This window comes from Panulirus ornatus, chromosome 3 (assembly GCF_036320965.1).
Source record: "Panulirus ornatus isolate Po-2019 chromosome 3, ASM3632096v1, whole genome shotgun sequence".
NCBI lineage: Eukaryota > Metazoa > Arthropoda > Malacostraca > Decapoda > Palinuridae > Panulirus > Panulirus ornatus.
The window spans coordinates 26294348-26312302 of record NC_092226.1 but is presented as its reverse complement, the minus strand read 5'-3'; the positions used below and the strand labels follow the sequence as shown (position 1 = coordinate 26312302).

General features: G+C 39.3%; 1 protein-coding gene across 2 annotated transcripts in view; it reads right to left on the bottom strand.

Annotated features, from left to right (window-relative positions):
* Positions 1 to 8078, bottom strand: part of enc (R3H domain containing protein encore) — a 944198-nt gene extending 936120 nt beyond the window's left edge. Inside the window, exon 1 of one of the 2 annotated variants that reach the window (XM_071685668.1) lies at positions 7932 to 8078. The gene's annotated coding sequence lies outside the window, so the exon portion shown is untranslated. The remainder of the gene's footprint in view (positions 1 to 7931) is intronic. The other variant, XM_071685684.1, reaches the window with a different exon arrangement.
* Positions 8079 to 17955: the final 9877 nt, after the last annotated feature.

Genomic DNA, 17955 nt, shown 5'->3' with positions numbered 1-17955 from the left:
TCCGGACTTGTGGTGTTTTAGGGCATCCTGGGAGTCAAACAAAGCTGTTGAGATAAAAAACCCAAATGAGTCCGAGGGCTTTTCTAAATATAGGATCGACACAGGTACGTACCTGTGGTGCTTGATGACATCCTGAGAGTAGAAGGAACTTCTTGAGATAATTTACCTGAATGGGTTGGGGCAATTTTCTGAACCTAAAATCAACACAGGTATGGACCTGCGGTGCTTTCTGACAATCTCAGTGTAAAATAAATTTGTAGAGATAAAATATCCCAGTGGTTAGGGTCACTTTTCTTGAACCTAAAATCAACACAGGTACGGACCTGTGGTGTTTTATGACAATCTGGGAATCGAACGAAGTTATTCAGATGAAATACCCGAGTGCTTAGTCACTTATCTGAACCTAAAATCAACACAGGTCCGGACCTGTGGTGTTTGAGGCCGTCCTAGGAGTCGAAGAAAGTTGTTGAGATAAAATACCCAAATGGGTCAAGGCGCATTTCTGATCCTAAAATCGACACAGGTACGGACCTGTGGTGCTCGATGACATCCTGAGTCGAAGGAAATTGTTGAGATAAATTACCTAAATGGGTCAGGGCACTTTTCTGAACCTAAAATCGACACAGGTACGGGGACCTGTGGTGCTTTATGACAATCTGGGAGTCAAATGAAGTTTTAGACATAAAATACCTGAGTGCTTAGAGTCACTTTCCTGAACCTAAAATCGACACAGGTCCGGACCTGTGGTGTTTTAGGGCATCCTGGTAGTCAAACAAAGCTGTTGAGATAAAAAACCCAAATGAGTCAGAGGGCTTTTCTAAATATAGGATCGACACAGGTGAGATAATTTACCTGAATGAGTCGGGGCAATTTTCTGAACCTAAAATCAACACAGGTACGGACCTGTGGTGCTTTCTGACAATCTCAGTGTCGAATAAATTTGTAGAGATAAAATATCACAGTGGTTAGGGTCACTTTTCTGAACCTAAAATAAACACAGGTACGGACCTGTGGTGTTTTATGACAATCTGGGAATCAAACGAAGTTATTCAGATGAAACACCCTAGTGGTTACAGTCACTTTTCTGAACCTAAAATCGACACAGGTACGGACCTGTGGTGCTTTATGACGATCTGGAAGTCAAACGAACTTTTTGACAGAAAATACCTGAGTGGTTAGAGTCACTTTTCTAAACCTAAAATCGACACAGGTCTGGACTTGCGGTGTTTGAGGGTGTCCTGGGAGTCAAACAAAGATGTTGAGATAAAATACCCAAATTAGTTGGAGGCCTTTTCTGATCATAGAATTGACACAGGTACGTACCTGTGGTGCTCGATGACATCCTGAGAGTAGAAGGAATTTCTTAAGATCATTTACCCGAATGGGTTGGGGCAATTTCATGAACCTATAATCGACACAGGTACAGACCTGTGGTGCTTTCTGCCAATCTCAGTGTCGAATAAATTTGAACAGATAAAATATCCCAGTGGTTAGGGTCACTTTTGTGAACCTAAAATCAACAGAGGTACGGACATGTGGTGTTTTATGACAATCTGGGAGTCGAATGAAGTTATTCAGATGAAATACCCGAGTGGTTAAAGTCACTTTTCTGAAACTAAAATTGACACAGGTACGGACCTGTGGTGTTTGAGGGCGTCCTGGGAGTTGAAGAAAGTTGTTGAGATAAAATACCCAAATGGCTCAGAGCGCCTTTCTGAACCTAAAATTGACACAGGTACGGACGTGTGGTGCTTGATGACATCCTGTGTCGAAGGAAATTGTTGAGATAAATTACCTAAATGGGTCAGGGCACTTTTCTCAACCTAAAATCGACACAGGTACAGACCTGTGGTGCTTTATGACAATCTGGGAGTCGAATGAACTTTTAGACATAAAATATCTGAGTGCTTAGAGTCACTTTTCTGAACCTAAAATCGACACAGGTCCGGACCTGTGGTGTTTTAGGGCATCCTGGGAGTCAAACAAAACTGTTGAGATAAAAAACCCAAATGAGTTGCAGGGCTTTTCTCATCATAGAATCGACACAGGTACGTACCTGTGGTGCTCGATGACATCCTGAGAGTAGAAGGAATTTCTTAAGATCATTTACCCGAATGGGTTGGGGCAATCTTATGAACATAAAATCGACACAGGTACGGACCTGTGGTGTTTGAGGGCGTCCTGGGAGTTGAAGGAAGTTGGTGAGATAAAATATCCAAACGGGTCAGAGCGCATTTCTGATCCTAAAATCGACGTAGGTACGGACCTGTGGTGCTCGATGACATCCTGAGTCGAAGGAAATTGTTGAGATAAATTACCTAAATGGGTCAGGGCACTTTTCTCAACCTAAAATCGACACAGGTATGGACCTGTGGTGCTTTATGACAATCTGGGAGTCGAATGAACTTTTAGACATAAAATACCTGAGTGCTTAGAGTCACTTTTCTGAACCTAAAATCGACACAGGTCCGGACCTGTGGTGTTTTAGGGCATCCTGGGAGTCAAAGTTGTTGAGATAAAAAACCCAAATGAGTCGGAGGGCTTTTCTAAATATAGAATCGACACAGGTAAGTACCTGTGGTGCTTGATGACATCCTGAGAGTAGAAGGAATTTCTTGAGATAATTTACCTGAATGGGTCGGGGCAATTTTCTGAACCTCTTGGGAGTCAAAAGAAGTTGTCGAGATAAAATACCAGAGTGGTTTGAGGCATTTTTCTGAACCTAAAATTGACATAGGTACAGACGGACCTGTGGTTGTTAATGGCATCCTGGTAGTCAAACAAATTTATTGAGATGAAATAATCGAGTGGGTCGGGGTGCTTTTCTGAACCTAAAATTGACACAGGTACGGACCTGTGGTGCTTGATGACATTCTAGGAGTGAAAAGAAGTTGGTGAGTTAAAACACCCAAGTGCCTCGAGGCACTTTTCTGAACCTAAAATCAACCTGTGGTGCTTGAGGGCATCCTGGCAGTTGAAGAAAGTTGTTGAGATAAAACATCAGAGCGGTTCGAGGCGCTTTTCTGAACCTAAAAGAGACACAGGCACAGAAATGTAGTGCTTCATGACATCCTGGGAGTTGAACAAAGTTTTTCGGATATAATATCCGATTGGGTCAGGGCATTTTTCTGAACCTAAAATTGACACAGACATGGATCTAAAGTGCCTGATGACATCCTGGGAGTCAAAACAATTGCCTGAGATAAAATGTGCGAGTGAATTGGGGCTCTTTTCTGAACCGAAAACGACACAGGTACGGACATGTCAGTAAAGAAACCTTTTTCTCTACATTAATGGAACTTAACCACCTCAACCCTGAGAGTGACCATAAAAATTCTTGAATATACTTGAAACATTTATTCAAACTTAATACCAACCTGCAGTGCAGGTGGTCCCAACCTGCAGCCACTGCAGCTGAAAATAATGAAGAAAAAATAATTAAGTAAAAAAAAATGGTATTTTATGATAGACATTCCCATTTCTTTTATAAGCTAGTGTTATATTCTTCAGCCATGTATTACCAGAATACTTCCACATTACAGTTACCAATTAAGGATTCTGATATACTTAGAGTGAGAGATAAAGTCTCATATTAGATGCAGTAAAACACAATAAATACAAAAACTAATAATAATCATAGAAAAATTAAAAAGTGATAAAGGAAATATGGGCCATGGAACAACAATTGAACACATCTTAACAGAAAGCTTTGTACATGTAATGTAGGGTCAACTGTTATTCATTTGCAAAGTGTGCAAATACATACCTGATAAAACATTCAATATATATTCCCCAAAATTATTATACGGCATTTATCCAAGTATTTTCCTTGTTTCCACTCCCAAAAAGTACAATACAGAGTAAACTATAGCAGGGTTAGCAGTTAAAAAGCTAAAAAGACAATTGGAGAGAAGCAAGTCTTGCAGTTAATCCACTGCAGGAGTTGGTGCTGATGTGCATGAAGGGTCATTGAATGTAAAGTATGTACAGATAATGAGTTTAGTGAAGGGGTTGGAGGTAGATACTTTGGATGTCTACAAAAATTTGATACCCAATTAAATACCTCAAGGAGTTATTTGTTTTCAAGTTTGCTTCTTCTCTGATGATTTTCTCATGGATACAGTACATACAATTTCCTACAAGGTGAAAAAACTGCTCTAACTACCTTGTGTACTCCTCTATTGCTAATCCACAATCCATTATGAAACTCCTTGTGGCTCTTTATTTTCACAACCACTGTCAGCAAGTCTGTCTTCCACAGCATGCATAATAAAGTAAAATATCTCATAACCAATAATCTATAAGACCACATGTGCTTCACTATTGTGATTCACCCATTTCACAATATCATCTTCACACAAGTTCTTGACCAGCTCACATTCACACCTTTAGCATACCATAAAATTTTTTTTACTTGACTCACCTGAAATTCTTGAGTCTTCATAGCTGTTGTTTCTGAGCTCACTGAACAATGAAAGTGGCCAAAACTTCTGCTATGCATTTTTTGGCACTGACTGTGATACTGACTCCCATGGCCATGCACGTAAATAAGTGTAACTTTTGATTCTGAACTCTTCATTTAATATCATAAGCATCAACAATATTCATATTCATTCATTATACTTGATCACTGTTTCCCGCATCAGCAAGGTAGTGCCAGAAAACAAAGAAAGGCCCATCCATCCACTTATATATACGTACATACACATACATGTACATATACATATCAACATACATATATACTTAAACATACACATACACAGATATATATATATATATACACACACACACACACACACACAAAGGTATATATTCATACTTGCATACCTTCATCCATTCACAGAGCCATCCTGTCCCACAGGAAACACCATTGCCATCCCCTGCGCCAGTGAGGTAGCACCAGGAAAACAGATGAAAAAGGCCACATCATCAACAAATGTATCAAAATTAACCAATGGCACTTGAGTTCATCCCTGTACTTGCACCTCAAGCTATAATCTATTTCTTGGTCCATAAGCTGGGTCAGTGAAGTACAATTTTGAGATGAAATGTATGTACCTGTACATCAACGTTACCTGACCTAAATAGGAGCATTTATTCTGGGCACAAATAGAATTTGCCATGTTGTATATACTATCTATATCTGAGGATAATTTTGTGAAATTTTGAGGTAGGGCTACTGCTGGCATTCTATCCACAAACATACAACCTCACCTTCTCACACATAACAGTTGACAATGCTTAACTCTCAAAACATTCTTTGTAACTCTAGATTTTCCATTGGCGAGTGCTATGGGCTACCTTTTGGCAAATTGGTAGGAGGTATAGATAGTAGTAGTAGGTAAGAACAATAGACTGGAGCATTAGGTACAAGTAGTGGCAAATAATATTAGGTGGGAGCATTAGGTAAAAGTAATAGGTTGGAACACTAGGTAGACAAATTAGGTAGGAGCCACTGAAAATTCTGCACTAGAACTGCCTTCTGCCGGTGGCTTGTTAAGGGTAAGATACTAAAAGCTAAAAAGCGGCAATGGAGTTCACCAGTTATGGAGACTCTTTTGCTGTGGCCATCCCCTTAAGTAAGTTCCTGAGGGAAACAGGCATCAGAGACGCAATGATCTGCTTGGGAACCAGTTTTGTAAATGACAAACCTGAGGCTGTAAAGTCATGTTAAAATACTGGCATGACACCAAACCTAGAGCAGCCTTAAAAACATCACATATGACATACAAGAAAACTTGGATAAATTCAGCTGCTGGGCAAGAGACTGGCTTTTGAAATTTCAAAATGAAAAGTCAAAAATGATGCTCAATGGGACAGAAAATAACAAAAATGAGTACACAATAATATATGGAGTTAACAGAATAACACTGAATGAGGCTGGAAAGGACAATGGAATGTAGACAAGCAACAACATAAAACTAACAAAACAATGTATGTAATTATGCCCGGAAAAAGAATGTTATGAGAGCTGTATGGAAGACTTTAGCTGTAAAGGATTCATGATATTCCATAAAACATGTATTTGTCCTTACCTTGAATACTGTGTACAAACTTGGCCAATGAAGTATAAGATGCTGCTTTTTTTTTTTAAAACTGTCCAATGTGGAGCATCTAAGCTGGATGTCGAACAACAAAACAAAAGCTATGAGAACAGCATAAATATCCTAATGTTACAATCACGAGAAAAGTTATAATAAGGGAGGATCTAATGAAGACATTAAAAGAAAATCCATACTATTGATAAAACAATATTTCTTCAGCCACAGAATTGTATGTGAAAGTAACAGTCTGCCACAACACATAACATATGCCCGTACTGCAAATCAATCTAAAACCAGTCTTCAAAAGCACCCATCATACAATCCCATCAACCCTAAAGTATGTGTATGAGAATACTGTAGCAACCAGGCTCTCATCACCATTCTAGGTCAGGCCTCGTGTTAGACCAAGCTACAGCGTTGCTCCTTTATCCAGGTGTTTTACTCTCATGTTTTCCTCTTTACAAAATTGAACTTCAACGCATCAGTCATACATTAAGCTCCATTCAACATGATGTTAACCTGAAGTCTATCTGTTGTTGTAAACTTTACATTAATTTCCCACTATGAGAAGAAATAACTTGAATACTTTACAGATACTATACACACAATAACATGTAACCACTCATACAATAGAGCAGTTCTTGGTGTTGACAACTTTTACCAGCATCATTCCCTAACCCAATATTTTTGTGCTAAGTATACAGTAGTTCACAGTAGCCCTGATATCAGGCCAGGAGTATTTCACTATTCTATGTTTTACTTTACAGTTCCTAATTGTTACTATGAAATCAAATGCAGTAACATGACCAAACCCTGTTGACAGTTATGAGAGTTTGTATGTTATTCATTCCTGTTAACTTTTATCAGTTAAAATAACTCATCAGATGCTCAGTAGTTATATGTATCTTACAGGATCTTCAATGCTAACATATGGGGTCCAAAATGAATGTACCAAGACGTGCATGAGCATCATTTGTATTCCTACCTGCTTGTTAGGGGCGTAGGTGACAGATGTGCTAATCTAACAGGACTTTACATACAGTGTACATAATCTATTAGTAAATGGAATATCTAAATGATCCAGCTTTGGTTTCTGCTCTGAATTCTGTATATACTACACAATAACAAAATGTGAATCCATAGCAGCACTGAAAAGCTCCCTAAATTTGTGAACCTTAATATAGATATACCATTAAGTATTGAGTCAAAAATGTTTGGTCTTAGAACTCAGGATTGTTAATAACCGTTTCTTATACCAGTAAAACTCCTTGAAGAAAGAGGTGGCCTAACATATAGCCGCTACACAACTTCCTGGGATGAAAGACTAGACCTATCCACAAAGAAAATTAAAACTGTCTAGTCTAAGATACAGATTACTTAGAGCAGACATGTTTCAGTGTAATTATGAGTGATGTATACAATAAAGTCCATCTGTAGACAGAATCTGCATATTATATATAAACAAAAGGACACAAACTCTCTATCAAAAAGTGACAAAGTCCACAAAATGAAGAAAATCTTTACAGTTAGGAGTAGTGAGGCTATACAAGATTCTGACACTGGAGGTTATACCGGCCAACAGCATGCATTCCCTCAAAAGCAGACTAAACATACATTAAGCAAAGCTAGGTATAATGTACGACGACTTCAAAACCATCATATTATGCACCATGAGTAGAGTACAAGGGGATGATCAGTCCAGTAAATAGGAACACTGAGGACTAGAACTAGAAATAAACTCCAGTATAATTAATTAAGATGTGTATAGTCTATGGTGGTTGCAGAGGCCCCTATTCGGTCATGAACGAAATAAGATGATCTGGTATGTAATTCCTGAAACACAGTCATATTACTTATATATGCATACATACAGTTTAAGGTACATACCTTACGTTTTGGGTGTATTCTTCGACGGACACGGTGAAGGTCCAAGATTTACTTTATAAGAACTAAAATACTGTATCGTACAATCAATAGTCACAACAACAACAAACAGACGATAAATTAACGATATACGAAGAATCTTAGCTGTAGTCCTATTGGTCACAAATTCACTAACCAATAGTATTTAACCAGTATTCTCTTTTTATAGAATTACGTTTTCTATGATAACTGAAAGGTACAGTTTTCTTTATTTCATATGTATCACAAGCATTAAATTGAACAAAATTGAACACCTAAAATCTTGTTATATATATATATATATATATATATATATATATATATATATATATATATATATATATATAAGCAAAAATATATAGAGGAAAGCTTTTTTCTCAACGACATACAGGCAGACTGGGTTGTTAGGCATAAAAGCATATCTGAGCAATGATTTATTCAGAGTGAGAATGAATATGATCTTAACACATGAAGAACATGTTGAAACTTTTTCGTTAAGTGAATAGAGCTTAACGTTGATGGCGTTAGTGTTCCCGGGTGTTGATGGTACCTTATGCCCAACAATCAACCAGCCTATAATCAAGGGCCATATATACGGTGAAATGGTATGTGGTCTTAGAATGATCCTCAGTACCTGAAGCAGTTAAAGTTGTTTCGGTTAGTGAATGCAGGCTGATGTTAAAGGCATTATGATCCATAATCAACGATACATAAGGAGACTTGAAAGTTGCACGAATATCCATTCCTGGAACATATCTTACACAACGCTCACGTCCACTTAAAAGACCTCCCTATACTCATTGTCAAACAAGGCCATACCAGGTCTATAACAGCACCCAGGGAACAGGCCGTCATTGACAAACACCAGTGTCAGGATTAAAAACTGTTCACTTAAACATATGAAGCCGAGATACGTTGTGAAGAAAGCTGCTAACTGGATTATATAAAAGTGAGGAACTCTACGTGATTTCACTTTACACAAAAGGATACAGAAAGTTTATAAGCAGTTACTTTCAATCTAAAATAATTTCTGGAGGCAAAGGGGTGAAAATTAACCTAAAAATGAGAACCTTCACCATGGGGCGATATTAGAATACCCAGTGACAGAAACCCCATAGGAACTTACGGATGGCAAGCGTACAAGGATAATGAAAGATGGCTAAACTGTCAGAGGCAGTTTCATAAACGGCGAGTGGTTGACAGATGGTAGTCAACCAAAATTACCCCCCCCCCCCCTTACCCCCGGAAGCGTCCAACAATCATTAGCATCTTTTCGTTCGTCCCAGATGTTTAAGTGAACAGTATATATTCTTGGCTAATCCTTACACACACACACCCTTTCCCATGTTAATACCATGATAAAGAAACTAGTGGAATATCAGTTCCCCATCACTAAATGAAACAGTCGAAGACTAAGTTGCTGAAAGTCATTTATTGTAGATAAAGCTAAATAGGCTGTTTTCATTCATTTTAATGCTACGTTATGTGAAGATTTATAACCTAAATAGCTTGTTTGCTACGTTGTAAGAACACAACCTAAATTGCTTGGTTGTTACGTTATGTAAAATCATGCAGCCTAAATAGCTTGGTTAATATGTATAACCTTGTTAAACTATCTATAGGTACTAAGTTTATCTTGCCAGGAATGGAATCCTATTGTCTCTAATCCTATATAATCTTTATCCTCTCAGAAGCGTTTCCATCACTCTCCCTCCGATACTTGTCACATAAAGGACATAGCTTATCTCTCATTCCACCATGTTTCGAATCAATGCAAAACTGTTACTGGTAGTTAAGCACGCATTCATAAAGAGAAATTGTGCTAATAACACCTTTTCAGTTGATCAGTGCTTCCTGTCAACCAAAACTATCTCCAAATTCTTCTATCGACCATGCTCCCAATTTTGTAACTAAACCTTCCCTCCTGTTTTCCGATCTAATCAATCCTCCAGCAGATAAAGCCGCTCTTTTTATAATGAAATTTGTCCCAACTTTCCAATTACTTTTCCGTTTTAACAGGGTGCTTAGAGGAGTGCAAAAGAGGTGGGATAAAAGTATAGTTTGAAATTGTGATACAAAGACACTGGTGAAGGAGTGACACAAAATATAACAAGATACACAAGTGAGGCAGTCACACGAGGGTGTGTTATGACTGAAAACATCTTATCAGCCGAAAAAGTACATGACGCTCGTTCAAAACATTAGGGAAACTTGCGTAATACATCAAATACTAACATTACAATTAGGGGTACGAGACATATGATAACATACTTACCCAATGTTCGTCATCTATAAGGGATGTTGTCGATCCTTCGTCAATGTCGTGCGAGGAGACGGCCGGGTTAAGGACAAGATCCAGACGGTGGCGATGAGCGAAACGATGTGGCCTCAGGAAACGGAGGTTTCTCCGTCATATTCCACCAAGGGAGCTTGATGTGGTAGTTCCGGTGGTGACCGATACCTATGATTCTCCTTGGTGTGCCCCTACCCTTTGTAAAAGGATCTTGTATGAGGACAGGTTCACCAACCATGAGACGGGACAGAAAGCGGCCGTTACTGTTATGGTACTCCGCCTTATGCTGCAGTGCGAGCTGTCGTGCATCACACTCAGCCGCTGCGTCCTTGCCACTCGTGAGCGGAGATACGATGCGTTGACTCCGTTGTACGCAGTGGGCGTGTTTCCAAGCCAGTTTTCATTATCCAGGCAACAACGGCTAATGCTTTGATGATGAGGTGCTACATATGCTTCACATAGGTCTCAACATGACCGTTTGCTTGCGGGTAATGCGGTGATGAGACTTTGTCACGCTAAAAGGTATGAATTTCAGAGCAGGAGAACTAGCGGGCGACCGTCCCTGCGGAGACGGACTAATGCGCCCACATTAACATTGAAGCTACGGATAAGGTTTGATGTTACTTCGTGATGTAGCGTCACTTGCGTACCAACGTATAGCCATCCACCCAGACGATCGGCATACAGCAAAAAATTCCATTCATGGGAGAACAGGAGGTGGGGGGGGGGATAACGACAACACTTCCACTATGGCCATTACGAAGCTACGGAAGTAGGGTCGGGTTATCCACAGGTACCCGGGATCGTGCCTCAGGTATTGCATGCTCTTTCCCCTTACGCCACAATGTCGTGAAGGAAAACTTCGTCGAGCGTCCACTGTAAGGTTGTGCAAAATCGGCACCTGCGGCTTGTGATCAATCTGGAGATCATAGTGTGGTAAACATAGCAGTTATAAGCGGCACTTTTTCATGGCCCACACAGCTGCCATGAGGTCTAACTCCACAAAGGAATATCTAGTCTCCACTTCGCAAAGAAAACGAGACCCACACTGTACTAGCCTTCATTATTCACTGTGGGGCTGAAGACAGGCGTAACTCAACCTTTCAAACGAGGGGCGTCCGTCTGCAGAATTGTAAGAAGGGCTGGAGTGACCTGCTGCATATAAGGTGTGAACAGGACCTCAGGTATGCTATGTGCGGTGTGGCTGACTTTTCAACTGTAGCAGTTCTACGAAGTCCGACCAAGCACGACTCCACAACTTAAATTCGTGGAGAGAGACGTCATATGTGAGCTTGTGAGATGGGGGAAGTGGTGGCGAGGTGCGCCTTCCTTAGCGTCTGGATACCAAGCCTCCGTTGTGTTCGTTCTCAGTTCAGCGATTCTGGAATAGGCCAGTACCTGCTGTATCGTCTTGAAATTGTTATTGCTGCTGAAGCTGTTGCTGGGCCTCCATCATGGCTGCCAATCTCTGCAGCGCTGACGTGCTAGCGACGTCTCCACATATCCTCTAAACCCACTCTTTTTTTTCTTTCTTGCTTGCGTGGGCTGCCGGCCATGGCAACGTTGGATCTTGTGAAAATGATTCAGTGGCGTCAAACACGTTAACAAGGGGTCCTGAGGTGGGCAGGGGTAAATTGGCAATCTTGGGCCAGTACAGTCACAGCAAGAGACATCTAGGTAGGTAATTGCAGGCCACAGACGGATAATGACGCTCCGTCAGCATCCGTGTAGGCGGATGGTACGAGCAATCCAGGCTGACTGCGCGTCGAGATGGGCAACACGAGCAGTTATGGCGTTCTATAGTGGCTAGCAATATTTTGTGCCCGTGTCTCAGTCTTTTTACACCACTCCTTGATCCTACGCACTGCGCCATGTAGAAATGATGAAGCAAAGACGCTGGTGGAGTCGTGAAAACCAAGTTTTTCCACAAACAAACAAGATACACAAGCGAATTCAAGTGAAACATGAGGTACCACGTCAAATGCCCGAGAACTTATCACTTCTATTGACAGCGCATGACGTTCGTTGTAAACATGAGGGAGACGAGCGTAATAATTTACATATTAACATTAATGTAGAGATACACGAGATATTAGATACACAAGGATACATATCATGGACTTCCTCCAGATGGGTGTATGGATTTTATTATACATGTGGTTAAATTTCTGTAAGCTAATTTTTGTGCCTTACTTAGGAGATTCGCTGAGCTAACCTGACATTGTTCATTGTTCAGGGTCACTAGACCCTCCCCCCCCGAGTGCTCTGAGGCTTGTCGGGGCGGGGGGGGATTCAAGGGTGTCCCATGTTTGTACTTTTATCTAGATCTTGGAATAGTCGGCAGTATCATGGTTGTCAAGACCCTGTCATACTTTCTGGGCTGCTTCTCTTACGTATAAACTGACTCTGTATCTTAAGTTCGTGCTGTTCTAGTATTTTCAGTGAAGGGGAACTTTTATTCGTAAAGCCTTAATTAGTATCCTAATAAAGAAATAAAGAAATGAAGTTATTGTTGAAAGGTAATAGTTCTCTTATCAAAAGTTTGTCATATTTGTCCCCTTCATTGCCATATATGTATGGACTTATCTAAATTCATAAACAAAAATTTACAGCAAGACCTATAGTGAGTTCAGTAGGCTCCATCACAAATAAATTGTCAAAATGACTAGTTCCTTTATTAAGCCCTTTAGTGGGTAAGGTATCAAACTCTACTATCATGAACAACGTAGATTTAGTCAACAAGCTAAACAATATTGATGTTAATTTTGATTAAAACTAGTTAGCTTTGATGTTTCCTCACTTTTCACTAAAGTTCCAATTGATGACATTTTAGAATATTTATTTGATGTCTTGGATGATATTCATTTACCCGTTTCAAAGTCTGTTTTCATTGAACTGATAAAATTGTGTATAAAAGACTGTGTATTTCAATTCAATGGAATTATTATGCTCAAAAATTTGGTATGGCAATGGGTAACCCTCTTTCACCTGTACTAAGTAATCTTTATATGGAATTTTTTTGAAACAAAATTACTATCTTACCTTCTAATGCAATTTGGTTTAGGTATGTAGATGATGTTCTTTGTGTTTGGCCAACAAATGAAAATTTACAAATATTTCTCTACTTCCATCAAATTTCCTGTAGAAAATGAAAATAATGGTATGTTACCATTTTTAGATTGCATGATCCATAGGCAAGGTAACAAGTTTAAGTTTAGCATATACAGAAAACCCACCAATGTATGCTCATATATCCATTATTACTCAACATGACAGAGTTAAATTATCATCATTTATGTTCCTTAGGGCATTACGTATTTGCAATCCAGAGTTTATTGATGATGAGTTTGAGAAGACATATATTCTATTGTTCTAAGTTAAAGTACCCTAGATCTTTCATTGATAAATCCCTTAAGTTAGCAAAGAAATAATTTTACAGAGTTGAGCCCAAACCTCCCATTGGCACCAAGAATCGTTTAGTTCTCCCATTCAATAATAATTTCACTTTACTTCCCATGTTGCTTAAATCCTTTAACATAAATGTTGCCCTTTAGCAACAATAATACTATAAAGAATATCTTAATCAGGAATTCACCAGAAAATTCTCTTGGATGCATCTATAAAGTGCCTTGTGGAAATTGATAAATTTTATGTTGGTCAGACTGGTAAGGATCTTTCTGTTAGACTTAAGCAACATAAGTATAATATAAGAATGGGACAAGAATCAAATGCCTTGTTTAATCACGTTAAAAACTATGATCATTGTATTGACTGGAGTAATGCCATCTCAGTTATTAACTCTATTACCAAGAGAAATATCATTGAATCTTCTATTATCAAATACACAAAGAATTATAATCTTAATATCAGTGAAGGTCTATACAAATTAGATAACTTTATTGTTGAACAAATTTGTAAAAAAAAGTTTATGAACGCTCGTTGTATGTTTTGGACAATCACACGTTTACCAAATGGCGTCCTAGCTTCGTCTCTTCGATGTATATCAACTGACTTTTATTTCTCTCTTGTGTCTCCCCTGATGATGTGATTATTACACGAAAGTGCACTTGGGAATTTATCGTGTTTCATTTTCCCCGTGGACTCATTGGAATATATATATATATATATATATATATATATATATATATATATATATATATATATATATATATATATATATATATATATATATATATATATATATATATATTTTTTTTTATTATACTTTGTCGCTGTCTCCCGCGTTAGCAAGGTAGCGCATGGAAGCATACACATGTATATACCCACATACACATGTATATACATACACGTCCACACACGCACATATACATACCTATTCATCTCAACGTATACATATATATACACACAGACAAATACATATATACACATTTACATAATTCATACTGTCTGCCCGTATTCATTCCCGTCGCCAACCCGCCACACATGAAATGACAACCCCCTCCCCCACATGTGCGCGAGGTAGCGCTAGAAAAAGTCAGCAAAGGCCATATTCGTTCACACTCAGTCTCTGGCTGTCATTTATAGTGCATCGAAACAACAGCTTCCTTTCCATATCCAGGCCCCACAAAACTTTCCATGGTTTACCCCAGACGCTGCACATGCCCTGGTTCAATCCATTAACAGCACGTCGACCCCGGTATACTACATCGTTCCAATTCACTCTATTCCTTGCACGCCTTTCACCCTCCTGCATGTTCAGGCCTCGATCACTCAAAATCTTTTTCACTCCATCTTTCCACCTCCAATTTGGTCTCCCACTTCTCCTCGTTCCCTCCACCACTGACACATTCATCCTCTTTGTCAATCTTTCCTCACTCATTCTCTCCATGTGACCAAACCACTTCAAAACACCCTCTTCTGCTTTCTCAACCACACTCTTTTTATTACCGCACATCTCTCTTACCCTTTCATTACTTACTCGATCAAACCGCCTCACACCACATATTGTCCTCAAACATCTCATTTCCAGCACATCCACCCTCCTCCGCACAACTCTATCGATAGCCCACGCCTCGCAACCATATAAAATTGTTGGAACCTCTATTCCTTCAAACAGACGCATTTTTGAATTCCAAGTTAACGTTCTCGACTTCCACACATTTTTCAACGCTCCCAGAACTTTCGCCCACTCCCCCATCCTATGATTCACTTCCGTTTCCATACGCTGCCAAATCCACTCCCAGATATCTAGAAGACTTCACTTCCTCCAGTTTTTCTCCATTCAAACTTACCCCCCAATTGACTTGACCCTCAACCCTACTGTACCTGATAATCTTGCTCTTATTCACATTTACTCTCAGCTTTCTTCTTTCACACACTTTACCAAACTAAGTCACTAGCTTCTGCAGTTTCTCACCCGAATCAGCCACAAGCGGTGTATCATCAGCGAACAACAACTGACGCACGTCCCTAGCTCTCTCATCCACAACAGACTGCATACTTGCACCTCTTTCCAAAACTCTTGCATTCACCTTCCTAACAACCCCATCCATAAACAAATTAAACAACCATGGAGACATCACGCACCCCTGCCGCAAACCAACATTTAATGAAAACCAATCACTTTCCTCTCTTCCTACACGTACACATGCCTTACATCCTCGATAAAAACTTTTCACTGCTACTAACAACTTGCCTCCCACGCCATATATTCTTAATACCTTCCACAGAGCATCTCTATCAACTCTATCATATGCCTTCTCCAGATCCATAAATGCTACATACAAATCCATTTGCTTTTCTAAAACCTTCTCCAGATCCATAAATGCTACATGCAAATCCATTTGCTTTTCTAAGTATTTCTCACATACATTCTTCAAAGCAAACACCTGATCCATACATCCTCTACCACCTCTGAAACCACACTGCTCTTCCCCAATCTGATGCTCTGTACATGCCTTCACCCTCTCAATCAATACCCTCCCATATAATTTACCAGGAATACTTAACAAACTTATACCTCTGTAATTTGAGCACTCACTCATCCCCTTTGCCTTTGTACAATGGCACTATGCAAGCATTCCGCCAATCCTCAGGCACCTCACCATGAGTCATACATACATCAAATAACCTTACCAACCAGTCAATAATACAGTCACGCCCATTTTTAATAAATTCTACTGCAATACTATCCAGCTCATTTCCGTAATCCAATTCCACTGGCAAGAAAGGAAAATGTTTTGCAACATACTGAAAAGATGGAGATATACAATCAGCGATGAATGGTACAGAGTAAATGAAATGGCAGGCCCACCATACATTTATCAGAGGGACACAAAGAGGCAAAAAATATAGCTAACCCACTGACAGCTTTTTTTTAATAAGTTACTTGCTACAGTAAATGTTAAAGGGCGGAAATTTGCGAATGTAACCCTGACATTAATAAAAAGTCTATAGTTCACTGCTCGGAGGTAACGTTCAACTAACTTAATGTAGCTGGTAAACTAATGAAAACCATCAATTGTAACACGATTGTGAGCTACTTACTGGACCACCACTTAATAAACGATTCTCAGCATGGTTTTGGACGAAATCACACGTGGCAGATATGCCTGATTTATCCTATGATATAATCAACATGTATGATAAAGATAAAGCAGTTGACGTCATCTAATTAGATTCTCAAAAAATCTCTCGATAAAGTCCCACATCAAAGGTTACTGACAGAAGTTTAGTCACGTGATATTAATGGGATTCGACTTCAATGCTCAGGAAATTAGCTGACCGGGCATAAACAAAGAACAGTGATTACTGGCCTAAACTTCAGGATGGTTAGACGTAACAAGGAGTGAGCCAAAGGGATTAGTCTTCGGACTGGTTCTCTTACTCATATATTAAAATTATGTTGATAATGGGCTTCATAGTAAGGCATCTACATTTGTAGACGATACCAAGTTGGGAAATAAATTCACAACAGAAACAAAACGTCTACAGCTTCATACTGATATATATAGACCGCTGAATTTTGATAATGATAGGAGCAAAGTTCTAAATATCTGTAATAGAAACGAAAAGGCAAGCCACAATTTAAATTCTGTTGAGCTACAAAAGGTAGATGAGGAGGAGGATATGGTGTCCTAAACCCAAGTAAGTTGTGCACAAAAGCAGTAAAACGGGGTAAAAATATGGATTCATAGGTAGGGCTTCCAGCTTCGCCTAATTAAGGCCCATACCGCCCTCCATTTCAAGCCTATACCAACCTCACCCATCCCACCCTCGCATACAAGCCCATCTTGCCCTCGCCTTCAGGCCCATCCCAACCACATTTTCAGGCCCATTTAGAGAAAACTTCACCACTCTACAATATACTTGAGGAAAGACATAGACAGAATGGAAAGGGTAGAGGCGATACAAAGATGATTAACGGCTTGTGAAGCAAATCCCATGAAAGCCGACTAAACGAACTAAATTTATTAGCTTAGAAAAGAGAGGTTAAAAGGCGATCGAGTACAAGTATTCAAAATCATCAAAGGCTTTGATAATTTAACGAGTCACTTAAGAATGAATTAGATATACTCGTGGGCAACCGTTTTATCTCGAATGAGTCACTTTTCTTCGAAAGGATTGTTAACGTATGGAGTGATTTAGCAATTAGAGTAGTTGCAAGCAGTACCATGAATACGTTTAAGCACAGACCTGAAAAATATTTCTCTTCAAGTCTAAGACTGATATCATTTGCATCTCCTTAGACGGTAA